Source organism: Tamandua tetradactyla, chromosome 16 (assembly GCF_023851605.1).
Source record: "Tamandua tetradactyla isolate mTamTet1 chromosome 16, mTamTet1.pri, whole genome shotgun sequence".
Classification (NCBI taxonomy): domain Eukaryota; kingdom Metazoa; phylum Chordata; class Mammalia; order Pilosa; family Myrmecophagidae; genus Tamandua; species Tamandua tetradactyla.
Window position 1 is genome coordinate 19,155,428 of NC_135342.1, and position 22,936 is coordinate 19,178,363.

Genomic DNA, 22,936 nt, shown 5'->3' on the forward strand with positions numbered 1-22,936 from the left:
CTTAAACAACCAGTGGTTCAAGGAAGAAATTACAAGAGAAATCAGCAAATATCTCGAGGCAAATGAAAATGAAAACACAACATATCAAAACTAATGGGATGCAGCAAAGGCAGTGTTAAGAGGGAAATTTATTGCCTTAAATGCCTGTATCAGAAATGAAGAAAGGGCAAAAATCAAGGAATTTACTGTCCACTTGGAAGAAGTACAGAAAGAACAGCAAACTAATCCCAAAGCAAGCAAAAGGAAAGAAATAATGAAGATTAGAGCAGAAATAAATGAAATTGAGAACATGAAAACAATGGAGAAAGTCAACAAAACCAGAAGCTGGTTTTATGAGAAAATCAATAACATTGATGGACCCTTAGCAAGACTGAAAAAAAGAAGAAGAGAGAGGATGCAAATAAATAAGAACAGAAATGGAAGAGGAGACATAACCACTGACCCTACAGAAATGAAGTAATGACAGGATATTATGAACAACTTTATGCTAATAAATACAACAATGTAGACAAAATGGACAACTTCCTAGAAAGGCATGAGCAACCAACTTTGACTTGAGAAGAAATAAACGACCTCAACAAACCAATCACAAGTAAAGAAATTGAATCGGTCATTAAGAAGCTCCCCCAAAAGAAAAGTCCAGGACCATATGGCTTCACATGTGAATTCTACCAAACATTCCAGAAAGAAGTAGTACCAATCCTGCTCAAACTCTTCAAAAAAATGAAGAGGAGGGAAAGTTACCTAGCTCATTCTATGAAGCCAACATCACCCTCATACCAAAGCCAGACAAAGATATGAAAAAAAAAAAACAACAGACCAATCTCTTTAATGAATATAGATGCAAAAATCCTCAACAAAATTCTAACAATTCGAATCCAGTAACACATCAAAAGAATTATACATCATGACCAAGTAAGATTCATCCCAGGTATTCAAGGATGGTTCAACATAAGAAAATCAATTAATGTAATACACCATATCAACAAATCAAAGCAGAAAAACCACATGATCATCTCAATTGATGCAGTAAAGGCATTTGACAAAATTCAGCATCCTTTCCTGCTCAAAACACTTCAAAGAAAAGGAATAGAAGGGAAATTCCTCAAAATGATAAAGGGAATATATGAAAAACCTGCAGCTAACATCATCCTCAATGGGGAAAAGCTAAAACTTTCCCCCTAAAATCAGGAACAAGACAAGGATGTCCACTATCACCACTGTTATTCAACATTGTGTTGGAAGTTCTAGCCAGAGCAATTAGACAAGAAAAAGAAATACAAAGTATCAAAATTGGAAAGGAAAAAGTAAAACTCTCACTGTTTGCAGATGATATGATACCATATGTCAAAAACCCTGAAAAATCCACAGCAAACTACTAGAGCTAACAAATGAGTACAGCAAAGTGGCAGGTTACAAGGTCAACACTCAAAAATCTGTAGTGTTTCTATACACTAGTAATGAACAAGCTGAGGGGGGAATCAAGAAACGAATCCCATTTACAGTTGCAACCAAAAGAATAAAATATTTAGGAATAAATTTAACTAAGGAGACAAAAGACCTATACAAATAAAACTACAAGAAATTGTTAAAAGAAATCACAGAAGACCTAAATAGATGGAAGGGCATACCGTGTTCATTGATTAGAAGACTAAATATAGTTAAGATGTCAATTCTACCTAAATTGATTTACAGATTAAATGCAATACCAATTTAAATCCCAACAACTTACTTTTCAGAAATAGGAAAACCAATAACCAAATTTATCTGGAATGACAGGGTGCCTTGAATAGCTAAAGAATCCTGAGGAAAAAAAATGAAGTTGGAAGTCTCACAGTATCTGACTTTAAGGCATATTATGAAGCTACAGTGATCAAAACAGCATGGTACTGGCATAAAGATAGATATATTGACCAAGGAAATTGAATGGAGTGTTCAAATATAGACCCTCTCATCTATGAACAATTGATGTTTGATAAGGCAGTCAAGCCAACTCACCTGGGGCAGAACAGTCTCTTCAATAAATGGTGCCTAGAGAACTGGATATCCATATGCAAAAGAACGAAAGAAAACCCATATCTCACACCTTATACAAAAGTTAACTCAAAATGGATCAAAGACCTAAACATTAGATCTAAGACAATAAAACTGTTAGAAGAAAATGTAGGGAAATATCTTATAAATCTTATATGTGGAGGCAGTTTTCTAGACCTTACACCCAAAGCAAGAGTATTGAAGAAAGAGAGAGAGAGAGAGAGAGAGAGAGAGAGAGAGGGAGAAAGAAATGGGAACTCCTCAAAATTAAATACTTCTGGGTATCAAAGAACTTCATCAAGAAAGTAAAAACACAACCTACCCAATGAGAGACAATATTTGGAAAATACACGTGAGATAAAGTTCTAGTATCCAGAATTTATAAAGAGATTGTTCAACGCAACAACAAAAAGACAGCCAACCCAATTACAAAATGGGAAAAAGACTTGAACAGATACTTCTCAGAAGACAAAATACAAATGGCCAAAAGGCACATGAAGAGATGCTCAACTTCCTTGGTTATTAGATAAATGCAAATCAAAACCACAGTGAGATGTCATCTCACACCCACCAGAATGGCCATTATCAATAAAACAGAAACTGACAAGTGCTGGAGAGGAAGTGGAGAAAGAGGCACACTTATCCACTGTTGGTGGGAATGTCAAATGGTACAACCATTGTGGAAGGCAGTTTGGTGGTTCCTCAAAAACCTGAATGTAGAATTGGCATATGACCCAGCAATACCATTGCTAGGTATCTACTCAGAGGATATGAGGGCAAGGACACAAACGGACATTTGCATACCAATGTTTATAGCAGCATTATTTACAATTGCAAGGAGATGGAAACAGCCAAAATGTCCATCAACAGATGAGTGGCTAAACAAACTGTGGTATATACATACGATGGAATATTAGGCAGCTGTAAGACAGAATGAAGTTATGAAGTAGGTAACAACATGAATGAACCTTAAGGACATTATGCTGAGTGAGATCAGCCAGAAACAAAAGGACAAATACTGTATGGTCTCACTGATATGAACTGACATTAGTGAATAAACTTGGAGAATTTCATTGGTAACAGAGACCATCAGGAAATAGAAATAAGGTATGATACTGGGTAATTGGAGCTGAAAGGATACAGATTGTGCAACAGAACTGAATGTAAAATCTCAGAAATGGACAGCACAATACTACCTAACTGTAATACAATTATGTTAGAACACTGAATGAAGCTGAATGTGAGAATGATAGAGGGGGGAGGGCTGGGGGCACAAATGAAATCAGAAAGAAAGATAGGTGATAAAGATTGAGATGGTATAATCTAGGAATGCCTAGAGTGCATAATGATAGTGACTAAATGTACAAATTAAAAAAAGTTTTTGCATGAGGAAGAACAAAGGAATGTCATTACTGTAGGGTGTTGAAAACAGATGGTAATTAACATTTTAAAATTTCAACTTATGTATGAAACTAAAGCAAAAAAATGTTTATTTGATACATAATTTATATTTTGACTAGTGCATTTCCTAATATAACTCATGTAGGCAGCTTAATTGAACACCATAAGTACACGGAACCTTGAGTAGGACATGAGATTTTCTTGTTTTGTCCAGAGTGATGCCCTGGTAAATCCCAGAGTGATTTGAACAGTGAATAAAAAAAGTATTTGCAAAGTCCCCTTCGGGGAATGGTGCGAAAGGGGGAAAATTTAACTTCCCCAAGTTGAATTCTTGATATTCTCACAAGCAGTGTGGACAACCAAAGCTATAGGCTGAGCCCCAATTCTTGGGGTTTGTTCATATGAAACAACCCCAGAGGGGATAGGTCAAGCCTACTTAAAATTAGGCCCAAGAGTCACCCCCAAGAGAACCTCTTTTGTTGCTCAGATGTGGCCTCTCTCTCAGCCAACACAACAAGCAAACTCACCACCCTCCCCCTGCCTACGTGGGACATGACTCCCAGGGGGGTGGACCTTCCTTCCAGTGTGGAACAGAAATCCTAGAATGAGCTGAGACTCAGCATCAAGGGATTGAGAAAACCCTAGAATGAGCTGAAACTCAGCATCAAGGAATTGAGAAAACCTTTTCAACCTAAGCGGGAAGAGTGAAATGAGACAAAGTGTCAATGGCTGAGCAATTCCAAACAGAGTTGAGAGGTTATCCTGGAGATTATTCTTACATAATAAGTAGACATCACGTTGTTATTCAAGATGTAATGGAGAGGCTGGAGGGAACTGCCTGCAAATATAGAGCTGTGTTCCAGTAGCCATGTTTCTTGAAGATGATTGTATAATGATATAGCTTTTGCAATGTGACTGTGTGATTGTGAAAACTTTGTGTCTGATGCTCCTTTTATCTACCTTGTCAACAGATGATAGAACATATGGAATAAAAATAAATAATAGGGGGAACAAATGTTAAAATAAATTTAGTTTGAAATGCTAGTGATCAATGAAAGGAGGGATACAGGGTATGGTATGTATAACATTTTTTCTGTTTTCTTTTTATTTCTTTTTCTGAATAGATGCAAATATTCCAAGAAATGATCGTGATGATGAATATGCAACTATGTGATAATATTGTGAATTATTGATTTTATGTGTAGAACAGAATGATCAAAATAGGAATGTTTGCATTTGTTTGGTGTTTTATGGTATTTTAAAAAATAAAGTAAAATAATTTTCTTTAAAAAAAGCTTGTAAAATCATGGGCCCAACGTGGGTTCTTAATTAATAAAAAACATGGGGTCATAAATTATGAATTATGTTTAACATAAGTTACTGGCAAACATCTACCCAAAACAAATTTTTCGTATGTGATAGCAGGCACAAGAACTGATAATTTTCTCTTCTTGAAACAAATAAGTCACCTGGTGTTCTAGTTTGCTAGCTGCCAGAATGCAACACACCAGAGACAGATTGGCTTTCAATAAAAGGGATTTATTTAGATAACATATAGTTCTTCAGATCAAAGGCAGATAACTTTCAACTGAGGTTCTTTCTTATGTGGGAAGGCACAGGGCAATCTCTGCTGGTCTTCTCTCCAGGCCTCTGGGTTTCAACAATTTTCCCAGGGGTGATTTCTTTCTGCATCTCAAAAGGCCTGGTCTGAGCTGCAAGTGCTGAGATGAGGTATGCTGAGCTGCTTAGGCTGTACTATGTCTCTTTCATTTGAGCACCAGCCAATTAAATCAAACATTATTCATTGCAGCAGACATGCATCCTAGCCAACTGCAGATGTCATCAGCAACAGATGAGGTTCACATGCCATTGGCTCATGTCCACAGCAATAGAACTAGGCACCTTCACTTGGCCAAGTTGACACCTGAATCTAACCACCACACCTGGTGTTCAAAGGTTGAGATGGGAAATTATTTTTAAGACCTCCCTAAAAACAAGCTTACCCAGTCCATTTGAGGCATGTCTCTACCTTGAGCACATCTGTATTAATCACTTTACTAACTTTGAAGAGTGAGAATGTACTTTCTCTCTTTAAAAATTTCAATACTTAGTACTAGTACTGGCTCTATCATCTTTGAATTCTTTTTTGATGTGAACCCTGAGATCTGGAATGGGGCTTGGCTCACTCTAGTGTCAGAATTTTGGTTACATGTTTTTGGTGAGTAAGCCAGGAGCTTCCAAGAGTAGCATTTTCCACATAAGACACCAGCCTTTGAGATCTGCATTTTTGTAAGTCATGCCTCTCAATACTGATTCTTGCCATTCTGCCTGACCCTTTCTTCTTGTCTACCTTTTCCTAGCTGCCATTGCATTTATTCTTATCACTTTTCTTGTCCTCTGAATTCCTCCTCTCTTGGTAGGCTGCTCACCATGAATTCTTCACCTGGGTCTTTCTCCTTCTTTCCCCACTTCAGATGCATCTCTCCTCTTTCTGCTTCTGACTGTTATGTCCAAGTATTTGTTCCTTTATCTTCTCTGCTGTTCTTTGTACTTTATGTAAACTCAATGCTGGGTTTATATTTAAATAAAAAAGTTTCACAGAGAAACTTCCTAAAGTGTAGTAGTTAGGGATTTCCCAGGGGACCATTCCTTGGAGAACATTCATTCCTGGCCTTGCCCTCTCCCTTTCCCCAGAGGGAACTCTCCAGAATATTCTAGCCCATCTTCTTTACATATGGCATATCATTCCCATAAAAAAAAACCTTAGCTACTGTTTATAACATCTACCTTCTCTTCCCAAAGGAGAATACAATTAGACAATAAAATAGTTAAAAGGCATCCAAATAAGAAAGGAAGTAGTGAAATTATCTCTAACCATGGAAGATATGATCCTTTATATAGAAACCCCCAGATTACACAAGAAGGCTACTAGTGTTAAAAAAAATAATTCAGCAAAGTTGCTGAGTACAAGTAAGCATGCAAATTACACCTGTATTTCTATACACCAGCAATATACTATCAAAATACAAATCAAGAAAACAATTTCATTTACAGTAACATCTAAAAGAATAAAATATATGGAAACAAATTTAACCAGGGAGATGAAAGACTTGTACATTGAAAACTATAAAACACAACTGAAAATATTTTTAAAAGATCTAAATAAATGGAAAATATCCCATATTCATTGGATTGGGAGACTTAATTTTCTTAACATGTCACTGGTACTTAATGTGATCTATACATTCAACACATCTATCAAAATACTAACAGCTCTTTTTTTCATGACTGAAAGAGTTGATCATCAAATTCACATGGAGTTATAAGGACCCTGAAATAGCCCAATCAGCCTTGAAAAGGAAGAGCAAATTTGGAGGTCTCACAGTTCCTAATACCACAAGTTAAATCAAAATAGCAGTATTGGTGACTTCTGGGAAGATGATGAATAGAGTAGCTCAAGATTAGGCCTGTTCCACGGAAAAGTTAGAGAGGGACAGAAGGGTGACTGAGGTGGTGATTCAGAAGTGCAGCTGACCTGGGAGAGCCTTCTGCATCTCATAGGGCACCCTGGTTGCAGAGGCTGAGGAACTGAGGGGCAGAAAGCTGGAGCCTGGTGCAGAGACATGGAGCTGTGGAGCCCACAGGAGTGCACGGATTGGAGCCCAGGTCTAAGAAGTAAGCCAGGCCACATTCCTTGGGCACACTACATTCACTATCACATCCCCATGACCAGCGACTCACCCCACACCCCACACAGCCCAACCCTGTCATCCACTCCCATTCCCCATGCTCCAGGTGCCCCCACCCCACCAGCCCCCAGTGCACATACCTGCCCCCCATGCCCACCCCAAGTGCAGACCAATCCACCTCTCCTGCATCCCTCCTGGCACTACCCACACCTCCCTGTTCCCTGCAATCTGTTGTCAGTGCATAAAAGCTGCAGGCACTAACCTCCATACCTAGGCTACCCCTGCCCCCTGCCCATAGTGTCACACAGCCTCACCCTGCCCCCCTCCGAGCTCTGTGCATCAGCATCTCTTTACAACACCCCCAGGCCCACACACTGGCGGCATGGGCCCCCAATTATGTCATTTAGCTCTGGGATCCACACTTTACAGCAGTACTAGAACTGCACATGCACACGGCCCTCAGCCTCAGCCCTCTGATGGAAACCAGCTCTGAGAAAATGCCAACCTATGCATCCAGGTCATATCTGCCACCAATCCATGAAAGCACACCACTAACCTGCTGCCACAGCTCTATGCATGTTCACAAAGTGTCCCATGCCATAGACCAGTGCACCAGCTACACCCTCCCTGACCACTGGGTGCCCATGTTCATAAGCATCAGCGTAACATCCCCAACCTGTGCCTATACTTCCCTTGAAACAAATCACTGTACTGAGTGCTCCACCCATGCCATGCTTCCTGCTAAACAACTAGACCACAAACACAAAGTCTTAGACTACTGAAAGAAATCAACTCCCAAAGTGAATCCATCAAGATATTTACATGCCACAAAGACAACAGAAGATTACTAAGCATATTGCAATGCAGAGAGATATAGTCCTGCCTAAGGATCAAATTATTAAAAACACCAGAGGGATGGAACAACTAATCAAACATGTTCTTACAACTCTAGTTAATAAAACAAGTGGGATAGCAAATGACATAAAGGAGATCAAGAAGACAATAGAGGAGCATAGAGAGAAATTTGAAAGAATAAATAGAAAAATAGAAGATATCACAGAGATTAAAGACTTTGCTGAGCAAATAAAAAACACACTAGAGGCACACAACACCAGATTTGAAGAGACAGAAGAAAGAATAAGTGATATAGAGGATGGGATAATTGATTTCAAAGACTTAAAACAGCAAATGGCAAAAAAGATGGAAAAAGTTGAATTAGAACTCAGGGAAATGATAGAAAAAACAAAGTACACAAATAAAAGAATAATTCATGTCCCAGTAGGAGAAGAGAGGAGTAAAGTGCTAGGAAGAGTAGTTGAGGATATAATGGGGGAAAACTTCCCAACCTTCATAAAGGACATAAATATACAAGTCAAAGAAGCCCAATGAACTCCAAACAGAATAAATCCAAATAGGCACATACTAATTTCCCAAGGCACATACTAATCAGTCTGTCAAATGTTGAAGAGAAGCAGAAAAGCTTGAAAGCAGAAAGAGAAACTAATCTACTACATACAAGGGAAACCACATAAGACTGAGTTCAGATTATTCAAACACTGCAGGTGAGAAGACAGTGGTATGATATCATCAAGATCCTGAAAGAGAAAGACTTCCAGCCAAGAATTATGTACCCAGCCAAATTGTCCTTCAAAATTGAGGGAGAGATAAAAGCTTTTAAAGACAAAGAAGTCCTGAAAGAATATGTCAACAAGAGACCATACCTACAAGAAATACTAAAAGGAGTTCTGCTTGCTGAAAAAAAAAAAGGCAGGAGAGGGAGGTCTGGGGGAGGGCAGAGAATTGAAGAGTACCACTAAGGGTAATATAAAGAATACAAAGAGAAAGAGAGAAAAGAATATATAGATCTGACAAATAAAATAAAAAAGATAAGATGATGGAATCAAGAAACACCTTTTCAGTAATAACTGTGAATGTTAATGGACTAAACTTACCAATTAAAAGATATATATTGGCAGAATGGATTAAGAAGCATAATCCAGCTATATGCTACTTATAAGAGACTCATCTTAGACATAAGGATGCAAATAGATTGAAAATGAAAGCGTGGAAAAAGATTTTTCACAAAGGTGTAACCAGAAGAAAGCAGGAGTAGCATACTAATATCACACAAAAGAGACATTAAATGTAAAGACATCATAAGAGACAAAGAAGGACACTGTATATTAATTAAAGCAACAATTCACTGAGAAAATATAACAATAAAAAATGTATATGCTCACAATCAAGGAGCTTCAAAGTACACGACACAGACATTGGCAAAACTTAAGGGAGCAGTAGAACTTCAACAGTAATATTAGAGGACTTCAATACACCACTCTTCTCTATAGATAGAATAGTCAGACAGAAGATCAACAAGGAAACAGAGAAGTTAAACAACTTGAATAATGAATTAGACATAAAAGACATATATATGTCATTGCACCCCCAAAGCAAAGGATATAAATTCTTCTCTAGTGCTCACGGAATATTCTCCAGGATAGATCATAAACTGGGGCACAAAACAGGTATTTATAAATTTAAAAACATTGAAATTATTCAAAGCACTTTCTCTGATTACAATGTGATGAAGCTGGATATGAATAACTCATCAAAGAGCAAGAACTTTCACAAAGATATAGATATTAAATAACACACTCTTTAACAACCAATGGGTCAAAGAAGAAATTGCTAGAGAAAACAGTAGCTATCTGGAGATGAATGAAAATGAGAATACAACATATCAGAACTTATGGATGTGGCAAAAGTTGTGCTGAGAGGAAATTTATTGCCCTAAATGCCTGTATTAAAAAGAAAGAAATAGCAAAAATTGAGAACTTAACTTCTCACTTGGAGGAACTTGAGAAAGAACAGCAAACTAACCACAAAGCAATTAGAAGAAGAGAAGTAACAAGGATTAACGCAGAGTTAAATAAATGGGAGAATAAAAGAACAATGGAAAGAATCAATAAAACCAAAAGTTGGTTCTCTGAGAAAATCAGTAAAATTGATGGGCCACTAGCAAGACTGACAAAGAAAAAAAAGAGAGAGGATGCAAATAAACAAAATCAGAAATAAGAAGGAGTGCATTATCACAGAACCTAAAGAAATAAAATAAAACATAAAGGATACTATGAGCAACTATATGCCAACAAACCAGACAAGTTAGATGAAATGGACAAATTCCTGAAATCATACAAACAAGTTACACTGACCCAGGAAGAAATAGAAGATCTCAACAAACCGATCACAAGTAAAGAGAATCAGTCATCAAAAATCTTCCTACGAAGAAAAGCCCAGGGCCAGATGGCTTCACAGGGGAATGTTATCAAACATTCCAAAAAGAACTGACACAAATCCTGCCCAAACTTTTCCAAAAAAATTGAGGAGAAAGGAACTTTACCTAACTCATTTTATGAGGCTAATATCACTTTAATACCAAACTGGGGGAAAAGCAGGCAAAGATATTACAAAAAAAGAAAACTACAGACCAATCTCTCTAATGAATATAGATGCAAAAATCCTCAATAAAATTCTAGCAAATCGTATCCAACAACACATTAAAAGAATTATACATCATGACCAAGTAGGATTCATCCCAGGTATGCAAGGATGGTTCAACATAAGAAAATCAATTAACGTAATACACCATATCAACAAATCAAAGCAGAAAAATCACATGATCATCTCAATTGATGCAGAGAAGGCATTTGACAAGATTCAACATCCTTTCTTGTTGAAAACACTTCAAAAGATAGGAATACAAGGGAACTTCCTTAAAATGATAGAGGGAATATATGAAAAACCCACAGCTAATATCATCCTCAATGGGGAAAAATTGAAAACTTTCCCCCTAAGATCAGGAACAAGACAAGGATGTCCACTATCACCACTATTATTCAACATTGTGTTGGAGGTTCTAGCCAGAACAATTAGACAAGAAAAAGAAATACAAGGCATCAAAATTGGAAAGGAAGAAGTAAAACTATCACTGTTTGCAGACGATATGATACTATACGTCGAAAACCCGGAAAAATCCACAACAAAACTACTAGAGCTAATAAATGAGTACAGCAAAGTAGCAGGTTACAAGATCAACATTCAAAAATCTGTAGCATTTCTATACACTAGTAATGAACAAGTGGAGGGGGAAATCAAGAAACGAATTCCGTTTACAATTGCAATTAAAAGAATAAAATACCTAGGAATAAATTAAACTAAAGAGACAAAAAACCTATATAAAGAAAACTACAAAAAACTGTTAAAAGAAATCACAGAAGACCTAAATAGATGGAAGGGCATACCGTGTTCATGGATTGGAAGACTAAATATAGTTAATATGTCAATCCTACCTAAATTGATTACAGATTCAATGCAATACCAATCAAAATCCCTACAACTTATTTTTCAGAAATAGAAAAACCAATAAGCAAATTTATCTGGAAGGGCAGGGTGCCCAGAATTGCTAAAAACATCTTGAGGAAAAAAAATGAAGCTGGAGGTCTCATGCTGCCTGACTTTAAGGCATATTATGAAGCCACAGTGGTCAAAACAGCATGGTATTGGCATAAAGATAGATATATCGACCAATGGAATCGAATAGAGTGCTCAGATATAGACCCTCTCATCTATGGACATTTGATCTTTGATAAGGCAGTCAAGCCAACTCACCTGAGACAGAACAGTCTCTTCAATAAATGGTGCCTAGAGAACTGGATATCCATATGCAAAAGAATGAAAGAAGACCCATCTCTCACACCCTATACAAAAGTTAACTCAAAATGGATCAAAGATCTAAACATTAGGTCTAAGACCATAAAACAGTTAGAGGAAAATGTTGGGAGATATCTTATGGATCTTACAACTGGAGGCAGTTTTATGGACCTTAAACCTAAAGCAAGAACACTGAAGAAGGAAATAAATAAATGGGAGCTCCTCAAAATTAAACACTTTTGTGCATCAAAGAACTTCATCAAGAAAGTAGAAAGACAGCCTACACAGTGGGAGACAATATTTGGAAATGATATATCAGATAAAGGTCTAGTATCCAGAATTTATAAAGAGATTGTTCATCTCAACAACAAAAAGACAGCCAACCCAATTACAAAATGGGAAAAAGACTTGAACAGACACCTATCAGAAGAGGAAATACAAATGGCCAAAAGGCACATGAAGAGATGCTCAATGTCCCTGGCCATTAGAGAAATGCAAATCAAAACCACAATGAGATATCATCTCACACCCACCAGAATGGCCATTATCAACAAAACAGAAAATGACAAGTGCTGGAGAGGATGCGGAGAAAGAGGCACACTTATCCACTGTTGGTGGGAATGTCAAAGGGTGCAACCACTGTGGAAGGCAGTTTGGCGGTTCCTCAAAAAGCTGAATATAGAATTGCCATACGACCCAGCTATACCATTGCTGGGAATCTACTCAAAGGACTTAAGGGCAAAGACACAAACGGACATTTGCACACCAATGTTTATAGCAGCGTTATTTGCAATTGCAAAGAGATGGAAACAGCCGAAATCTCCATCAACAGAAGAGTGGCTAAACAAACTGTGGTATATACATACGATGGAATACTATGCAGCTTTAAGACAGGATAAACTTATGAAGCATGTAATAACATGGATGGACCTAGAGAACATTATGCTGAGTGAGTCTAGCTAAAAACTAAAGGACAAATACTGTATGGTCCCACTGATGTGAACAGACATTCGAGAATAAATTTGGAATATGTCATTGGTAACAGAGTCCAGCAAGAGGTAGAAACAGGGTAAGATAATGGGCAATTGGAGTTGAAGGGATACAGACTGTGCAACAGGACTAGATACAAAAACTCAAAAATGGACAACACAATAATACCTAATTGTAAAGTAATCTTGTTAAAACACTGAATGAAGCTGCATCTGAGCTATAGGTTTTTGTTTTGTTTTGTTTTGACTTTACTATTATTACTTTTATTTTTTTCTCTATATTAACATTCTATATCTTTTTCGGTTATGTTGCTAGTTTTTCTAAACCGATGCAAATGTACTAAGAAATGATGATCATGCATCTATGTGATGATGTTAAGAATTACTGGTTGCATATGTAGAATGGTATGATTTCTAAATGTTGGGTTAATTTCTTTTTTTCCGTTAATTAAAAAAAAAAAGAAAGGGTAATTGGAGCTGAAGGGATACAGACTGTACAACGGGACTGGATATAAAAACTCAGAAATGGACAGCACAATACTACCCAATTGTAATGCAATTATGTTAAAACACTGAATGAAGCTGCATGTGAGGTATAGGTTTTTTGTTTTTTTTTTCTTTCTATTAATGTTTTAATACTTATTCTGTTGTCTTTTTATTTCTTTTTCTAAATCGATGCAAATGTACTAAGAAATGATGAATATGCAACTATGTGATGTTATTAAGAATTACTGATTGTACATGTAGAATGGAATGATTTCTAATTGTTTTGTTAATTCTTTTTTTAATTAATAAAAAAAGGGCAGATGCCCAAAACAATAATTATAAATAGAAAGTTAATAGTTAAAAAAAAAAAAGAAGAAAATTACAAGCCAATCTCCCTAATGAATATAGATGCCAAAATTCTCAACAAATATTAGTATATCAAATCCAAAAACACCTTAGAAGAATTATACCATGACAAAGTGGGGCTTATACCGGTAATGCAAAGATGGTTCAACAAAAGAAAATCAATTAACGTAATACAGCACATTGGCATATAGAAAGGGAAAAATCACGTGACCATCTCGATTGATACTGAAAAGGCGTTCAACAAAATTCAACATCCTTTTCTGATAAAAACACTCCAAAAGATACAAATCAAAGGTAACTACCTCAACTGATAAAGGGAATATATGAAAAACCAATAGCCAGTATCATACTCAATGGAAAGAGATTGACAGCTTTCCCCCTAAGATCACGAATGAGACAAGGATGCCCAGCATCACCATTATTATTCTATTATTCAACATTGTGCTAGAAGTTCTAACTAGAACAAACAAGCAGGACAAACAAATAAAAGGCATCCAAATTGGAAAGAAAGAAGTAAAACTCTCATTATTTGCAGATGATATGATACTATACTTGGAAGATCCTGAGGAATCTACAGCAAAGTTACTAGAGCTAATAAACAAATTCAGCAAAGTGGTAGGATAGCAAAAATTAATGTGCAAAAATAAGTAACATTTCTATAAACAAGCAATTACCTAACTGAGGAGTCAGTTAAGGAAAAAATTTCATTCAAAATAGCAACTAAAAGAATTAAGTACTTAGGAATGAATTTAACTAGGGATGTTATTGGTCTACAGATTCAACACAGTGCCAATCCAAATTCTAACAACATAATTTGAAGACTTGGAAAAGCTAGTTACCAAATTCATCTGGAAGGGAAAGAGACCCCAAATAGCTAAAAGCATCCTAAAAAAGAAGAACAAAATGAGATGATTAACACTCCATGATTTTAAAACCTATTATAAAACCACAGTATCAAAACAGCATGGTACTGGCACAAAGACAGAAGCATTGACCAATGAGATCCAATTGAGAGTGTACAAATAGACCACCAAATCTATGGTCAGCTTATTTTTGGCAAGGCCCCAAACCCTCTGAACTGGGACAAAATAGTCATTTCAATAAATGAGCATGGAAGAATTGGATATCAATAGCCAAATGAATGAAAGAGGACTCCTATCTTAAACCCTAAACAAAAATTAACTCAAAGTGGACCAAACACCTAAATATAAGAACTAGCACAATAAGTTTCTAGAAGAAAATGTAAGGAAACATCTTCAAGACTTAGTAATAGGAGGTAGCTTCCTACACTTTACACCCAAAGCACAAGCAACAAAAGGAAAAATAGATAAATGGGAACTCCTCAAAATCAAATGTTTCTGCATCTCAAAAAACTTTGTCAAGAAGGTGAAGAGGCAGCAAGATCAATAGAGAAAATATTTGCAAATCACATGTCGGACAAAGGTTTGATATCATGTATATACAAAGAAATCATACAACTCAACAAGAAAAGAACAAAATCCCAAGTATAAAAAGGAATAAAATTGAATAGATACTTTTCTAAAGAGCAAATACAGATAATTCAAAAGCACATGAAGAGATGTTCATTTTCCTTGGCTATAAGGGAGATGTAGAGCAAGACTACAATGAGATACCACCTCACACCTATAAGAATGGCTGCTATTAAACAAACAGGAAATTATAAATGTTGGAGAGGACATGGAGAAATTGGGACACTTTTGCACTGCTTGTGATAATGTATAATGGTGCAGCCATTGTGGAAGACAGTTTGGCGGTTCCTTAGGAAACTAAGTATCAAGTTACTCTATGACCCAGCAATAGCACTACTTGGCATATACCCAGAAGAGCTGAAAGCAATGACACAATCAGACATTTGCACACTTATGTTCATGGCAGCATTATTCACAATTCACAAAAGATGGAAACAAGCCAAATGCCCATCAACAGATGAATGAATTAACAAAATGTGGTATATATATACGATGGAATATTGTGCAGCGGTAAGATGAAATGACATCCTGAGCACATGACTAGATGGATGAACCTTGAGGACATAATATTGAGTAATATAAGCCAGATATAGAAGGATAGATACTGCATGATTCCACTTTTATGACCAGCATAAAGGTAAAATCAGAGGCTTATAATACAGAATGTAGGGGACATGAAGATACAAATAAAAGTTAGAGATGGGTGAACAGTTAGCTAATGAGGTTGAAGTCCAATGTAAGGGAATAGATAGATGTGAAAGCAGTTCTCTCATGGTTCTATAAGTAATATTACCTGTATTGGAGGTGAACAAGATAGAAAAGGGTGGTACAGACATACGTGTGCCACTGTTTAACACTAGGAATAGAAATTAGTTCTTGCAAGAACTACTTTAAAGATATGATTCATGTACAAAGAATGTTTAAGTCCAGGATACCAGGGGGGATCTACTATTGGTTGCTATGGGTATGTTTAACAGGAAAACATCAGCACCACTGCAGCAACAGCAGAGGTAAATAATGGGGGAGGGACAAGAGTTCAGAGGAGGTTTAGATTTCCTTTGATGAGGGTGTGTTGATTGGTTTTCTTTCTCTTGGGAGCAATGAAATTATCTAAAATTGAGAGTGTTGATGTACTGTGGACCTTGGGCACTATACATGATCCCTGATGAATGCAGGTGGCTGAAGGATATACTGACTGAGAAGTAGATTGGTGAATGATGATATATACTTATGAACAAATGCTGTGCTGCTTCAAAAAAGGAACAAAGTTGTGAGGTAAGCAATAATGTGAATGAATGTGTGGGACCTTTGGTGAGGCTAGACAAGCCAGAAACAAAAGAACAGCAATGGTATGGTATCCTTTAGAAAATATTTATAAGAAAACAGGGGCCTAGTCAGTAAGCTTTTACACTGACATATTTAGTCCAGATTGGTAACTATTATTTCTGGATTTCAAGAAGCTGTAAATATCAGGATATTTACATATCCTGATATTTAGAGATAAGATTGAAACCAATCAGATTGGGGTTAAATTAATTCAGAATACAGGGATAAGGAAGACAATTTCTATATTTTAGAACACACATATTCTTTGAGACCAAAGGAAGAAATGTTTATTTGGCCTGGAACAGAAATTTTCTAAAGTGCATAATCTAACTCAATCTATCTATATAGCTCATTTGAACAATTGAAACACAGGGTGCCAGGAATAATTAAGAAGTCCTTTAATCCTGTAGAGCCTCAGGTATGCCTGGATACATCCTAGAGTATATTAAACAGATAATCAAAAAGTACTGGCAAAGTCCCTTGAGGCATGGGAGAAAAAATATGGAACTATTAAACTTCACCATCAGGAAATCCCCTAATACTGTGTCAAACTTAAGGGACACCCAAAACAATAGGCCATGCCATTGATCTTGAGGCTTACTCTTGTGAAGCTTATGTAGGTAGTGGAGAAGCTTAGACTACCTATAAGTATGCCTAAGAATTACTACAGGAGGACCTCTTTTGTTGCCCATATGTGGCCTCACTCTCTCTAAGCCCAACTCTGGGAGTGAAATCATTACTCTCCCCCCTACTTGGGACATGATTTCTAGGGGTGAGTCATCCAGGCAACATGGGAAATGACTCCTAGGGATGAATCTGGCCCTGCATCTTGGGATCAACAATTCCACCCTAATCAAAAGGGGGGGAAAGGGTAACTAATAAAGTATCAGTGGTAGAGAGAATTCAAATAGAGTTGAGAGGCTGCTCTGGAGGTTGCTCTTATGTAACCTTCAGTTAAATATTGCTACCTATCATAACCTACCAAAACCCAACCAGGACCATTCCAGCCAATCCTAAAGAACACCTATGTCAATATCTAAGATTCCACAAGGTTTCCATACACTAATGTAACTTTCCAGAAACCTACAACCTCCAGATGGGTCCCTGGACCAAATAAGCCCTGAAATCTAGAGGATCCAGCCTCACCAGAACCTCAGATAGTTCCATTTCCTTACTCTTTATTATTGACAGACCCTTCCAACATGAAAAAGTTAGAATGGCCATAGCCCAAACACCTCTAAAGAGAGGGATAGAATGATCACAGGTGATGGTGGAGTTACACAGTGAAGATAGGATTTAACACATGAATTTGATTGCTGAATCACTAAATTGATATCTCTTTTAGTCTCCAGTATCTTAGAGCAGCTAGAAGCAAACCTGAAATTGTGGAATTATAACCTATACCAAACTCTGAAATATGTTCTACAACTAATTGTGGTGCTGTACTTTGAAATTTATTGCTTTTTTTATATATACATTATTTTTCACAAAAAAAGAAAGAAAGAAATTTGTTGTGGTGATAAAAAAATCTATTTAAGCCTTCTAGCCTCCTATATTCTAGAGCAGCTAGAAAGAGAAATCTGAGAGAATCATATGGTAGCCCAAGACAAACTCTGGGATTTGTCCTGTAACTACTTTTTGATGAGTGCTTTGAAAACTATTGCTTTTTTATTTCTTTGCTTTGTGTATATCTTATACTATACAATAGAAAAAGTTTAAAATAATGATATGGGGGGAAGAAGAAGTACGGGAAGATGAGGGTTTTCTTTTCCCTTTTTACTTCCTTTCTTAGGAATGAAAATATCCAAATTTGATCATGGGGCTGTTTGTACAACTATATGATGATTCTGTGAACCAGTGATTGTATACTTAGGATGGTTTCTGTGCTGTGTGAATATATCTCAATAAAATTGTATTAAATTTTTTTAAAAAAGTTATGCCACTGAATATTGTTAGAAATGTTAAAATGGAAAATGTATTTTGTATGTATTCATACATTAATATTATAAAGAGTCATAGATGAATCCAGAGTGGCAATATATTGATAATTGTAGAATCTGGAGGATGAAGACATGGGGATTCATTTCACTATTCTTTCATTTTTTTTATAATACAGTTTAAAATGCTTTTAAGTTATTTCTCAGTTGAAAGGCAGCAGTGCATGTTACAGGTGTTGAATTTATTAGGTATCTGGACAGTTGCCTCCACTTACACCCCCGCTTTTAAAATAACCTTGGCTCATTGATTTCAGTCAGTTTGTTGGAAAATAAGACAGTCTATTAGCTTTATGATGTCAAGAGCAGGATGGATGTAGATTATGAGATGTTTGAAGCTGAAGTCAAAGAAACATTTTCAAGATATATCCAAGGTTCTTGAGAGATTGTTTGGAGTTTCGAGCAGGAGAGCGTGGCTACTCGTTATATCCTTGACCAAAGAATTGTCCTCCTCTAGCTGGGAAGTTGGTCCTCTTGAATCAAGTGCACAGCATCCGGAGCAATGCACTTGAAATGGTGAGGGAGGAAGGTGACATACGCCTAGCGAGCCAGATCAGCCAATCAGCCCTGGTGATCAGTGGGGAGAAAGAAGTTGCACTCATATCACCCTCACATCCACCAGGTCCCTACCTCCCCTTGGGGAATGGGGCTGGCGTCCTCCAGGTCTCGAGTCCTGGGCCGGCCTCTTGCACTCCCTCAGTCAGTAGCACCGAATGCTCCATTAAGTCGGTGGTTCTTCAGGTTTCTTCCTCTCAGTTTAGTCGGATATAGCATCGTCCACCTGGTCACCTCTCTGACTTCTCCAAGGAGAGACGCTGTGGCGACTGGGGACAGGGAAACCGCCTCTGCCCCCACCTCGCTTGATAATTTTATAACTCAGATTCAAGCAATGTCATCTTCTGGAAATACAATGTGGTTTCATCAGCTTCTTATACTCTAGGGGAAGGAAACATGTACAGTCCATATGGCACAGGACAATAAACCTTCATATTCATAGCATTAGGAGGATCTCTGTGAAAGACTCACCACAGGACTACCAGAGAAAATAATTTGTCTGAAGCGTCATTTGTTGAAACAATGAAGGCTACCACCTTTGCACTAGCTGGAAACAGTTATGATGCTTTCGGTTCTTTGATCTCCAGGAAGCCAAGAATGTGAGTTGGAAGTCTGAAAATGTAGCCATGGACTAGTTCCTGGGGTTGGATTATGCTCATTCTCTTTGACTGGGGGACCTTGCTGTTTTATAAAGGTGGTCATTTGTTAGGAGATAATGAGCACCCTCACTCTAGCTGAGAACTGTACAGGATTCTGGCAAAGTTTGACCGATTAAAACGTGAGGCGAATGGCTGAATCTCCATGAATACCAGAAGGACCCATTGATCAGGGGCCAGCTGCAGAAAGGGTATGGTCTGAGCAAACATCATGAAATCCTGAGGAGGAGGATTGAAAATTGAGCTAAAGAGCTCTGGGTTTTCTACAGAGTGAATTGAAGAAATTTTAAAAAAAGAGAGAGAGAGAAGGAAATGAATTCCAAAAACATGGAGATGAATTTTTGTCAGATTTGGGACATGATGAAAGGTCTATAAGACAAATCTATACTCTCTTGGTCAACCAGATGGAGCAGGTGATTGGCAGGATAACGAGGCCAAAGATCTGAGAGTTAGTCCAGTGGAGAATAATATGTGCTCAGAATTCCAAGGACTGCAGCAAAGCCAAGAATCTCATGTGTAGTATCATCAAAGGCTGTGACTTTGGCTGTCAAAACCATCATGTGGTCTACTATTTCATGATTGCATATGTTACCCAGTGAACACTTTACTTAGAATCTCAGAATTGGTGCTATGGGAGACTGTGTTTAAGTCTGTTAGTAAGGCATGCACAGATGAATCTGGCATTTCAGTTTCTCACATGCAGAATGCAAGAAAAAGAGTATATATTGGCTACTGGTGACCCATTTTTATTAGAGGAGGCAAAAGCAAAGTAGTCCAGTTATGAATGTATTAAAGTTATTAGTAATGACTTTAGCTCTTGGTCAGCTGGACTACATGATTGATACACAGAAAATTCACTTCAGGATGTAATCTTTCTCTGCCAGGCACACTACCTGGTATGTACTTTTTCATCTGTGGTCTGTCGAGTTGCTTATGAAATCACGCTTCCTGATGCTTCTGCAAACTTCCATTCTTTGTTTGAAATTTACTATTTTGGGGGCCAAAATGTCCACAACTAGATTGTCATTTATCCTCACCAACTTCAAACTGTAGATAAAATCCCATGGAGCCTGAAGATATCATTGGTGTGACTGGAAGTCATTGGAATGGCTATTCTAAAGTGTCAACAGAAAAGTGGGGAGGATGGGTCTATATTCCTCCTACAAAGCCCAAGAAAAGATAGAAACTGTCAAATACTCTACATATCTTAAAGCTCAGAAATAAAGCTCAAGTGGAAGAGATTGATAACCAAACTCAGTTCAAACCATCTTAGCCAAACAGTAGACCAAGAAGGCCCATGACTTAATTAACATCACGTGGTTAAATGAGAGACATACTCTTCACTGAGAGCAACTGGGAAAAGATAGATGCTTTATTGGTGGAATTACTCATTTTCAAGAGCTGCAATGCCCTCAATGCAAAGCCCAGTAATATATTCACATATACAATTTGCTTACTAATTTGCCCCATCTTTTAAGGTTATGTCCACATGAAACAAACATTACCCCATTATGTAACTTAAATACACAGACATATTTTGTGTGAGACTTCAAACTTGATACCTATATCTGAGAGACTTCGGTGACCTATAGCGAAGACCTGAGCAGCTCCCTACTATGGAGAAAATTGACTTTTTAACCAATGGTGATGTTACAACCACTGAATTCATTCCAATCAATAGTTTTAGATTGAGAATGGATATTTTTTCCTTTATAAAGTTGTCTTATTTTTTTAAGCAATTGCATCAGTTCATCCACTTTGTCATTAATAAGTGAAGCATTCATCAAAAAGTAAAATATTCACACTCCATTAGGAATTTTTGTAAAATGATGCCATGAACAGTTCTTTAGAACTTAATGTCTCTGAACATTCTCTTTGATAACAAAAAATAAATTGTAAAAAGATAGAAAAAGAAAAGTAATATCCAGGTTATTTTTCCAATTACAGTATTTCCTTCAGTTTCCTGCCAGTGTAGAGCATTTCATTTCCCAGAATATCAATCATCAAAACAAGCTATTTTTGGTATTTGTTTTATGGTCCGATACAAGCCTTTCACATCTTGGAGTGCACAACACATGCCAGGTATTTTTTGTTATCAAAGAGAATATTCAGAGACACTAAGTTCTAAAGAATCTGATATCGGGAAAGCAGCAGAGAAGGGGTGTTAGGAGAAATTGCATGAATAGATGAGAAAATGCTTAGAACTGACACCTGGCTCATACTGTGAAGTGGTCGGTTGTCACCATTCTTTTTTCTCCTCAGAGAAGAGCTCAGTCCCTGAAAGCTTTTGTGAACCCAGGAAGGGTTCAGAGCTCAGCTGGAGGGCCACTGGCCTTTCTTAGATTCCCGCAGCAAGTGGGGCTGTTCCAGGATCTCCTCCTCTTTTTTTGTTTTGTTTGTTTTTGTTTTTGTTTGGGCAGGCACCAAGAAAAGAACCCAAGTCTCTGGCATGGCAGGCGAGAATTCTGCCTGTTGAGCCACTGTGGCCTGCTGTCTCCTCCATTTTTAAGAAGTAAGGAGTGGGTCTCACCCACTGTATTAGTCCTGGACCAGGGACACAATCGTGGTATCTTTAGCCTCCTACGTGCCCTCAGCCCTGATTTCTTAAATGCTGTTTATCATTTCTGCTCCCAATGGAATAGAGTTCTTTCACCTGCTAGCAAAATTCTGCTAGGAAAATATTTAAATTTTTGGAGAATAAATAGGAGATTGGATGGGACATATGTTGATGACTGAGTAATAATAATTGATTAACATGTTGAGTTCCAGGTATTCTAAGGACTTTGTATGCATCAATAGGTTAATCCTCATAACAGACCTGTTATGAGGATTATTATTCTTGTTTTACAGATGATACGGAAAGACCTTAAATTAGTTGTCCAAAATCAAACATCAGGGAAGATCAGGAACTAGGATTTGAACTTGGGTTCCCTGAGTTTATGCCTTTATGCCACGTTCTCATTCAGCTTCAAGAAATGGGAATCCTTGTGGGAGGTAGAGAGTGTTATTTGTCAAACAATTAGGAAGATAATTTGGAATTTAAAGTAGAGGACCTGAAGTGTTTGCCCATTTCACTAATTTCTTATTTTACATGACATTATAGTGTGTGTTCTGATTGTAGAAGTAATGTTTGCTTATGTGGAGAATTTAAGAGATACCTGTGGAAGAAAGCTAAATCCATGATGGAGAGATGGTTGTAAATATATTAATGTTTTCCTCCTTAATGTTTCCATGTATATA

At 37.3% G+C, this 22,936-nt stretch overlaps 1 pseudogene; it reads left to right on the forward strand.

Annotated features, from left to right (window-relative positions):
- Positions 1-19,658: 19,658 nt before the first annotated feature.
- On the forward strand, positions 19,659-20,920 carry LOC143658331 (alpha-(1,6)-fucosyltransferase pseudogene; annotated as a pseudogene).
- The last annotated feature ends 2,016 nt before the right edge of the window (positions 20,921-22,936 follow it).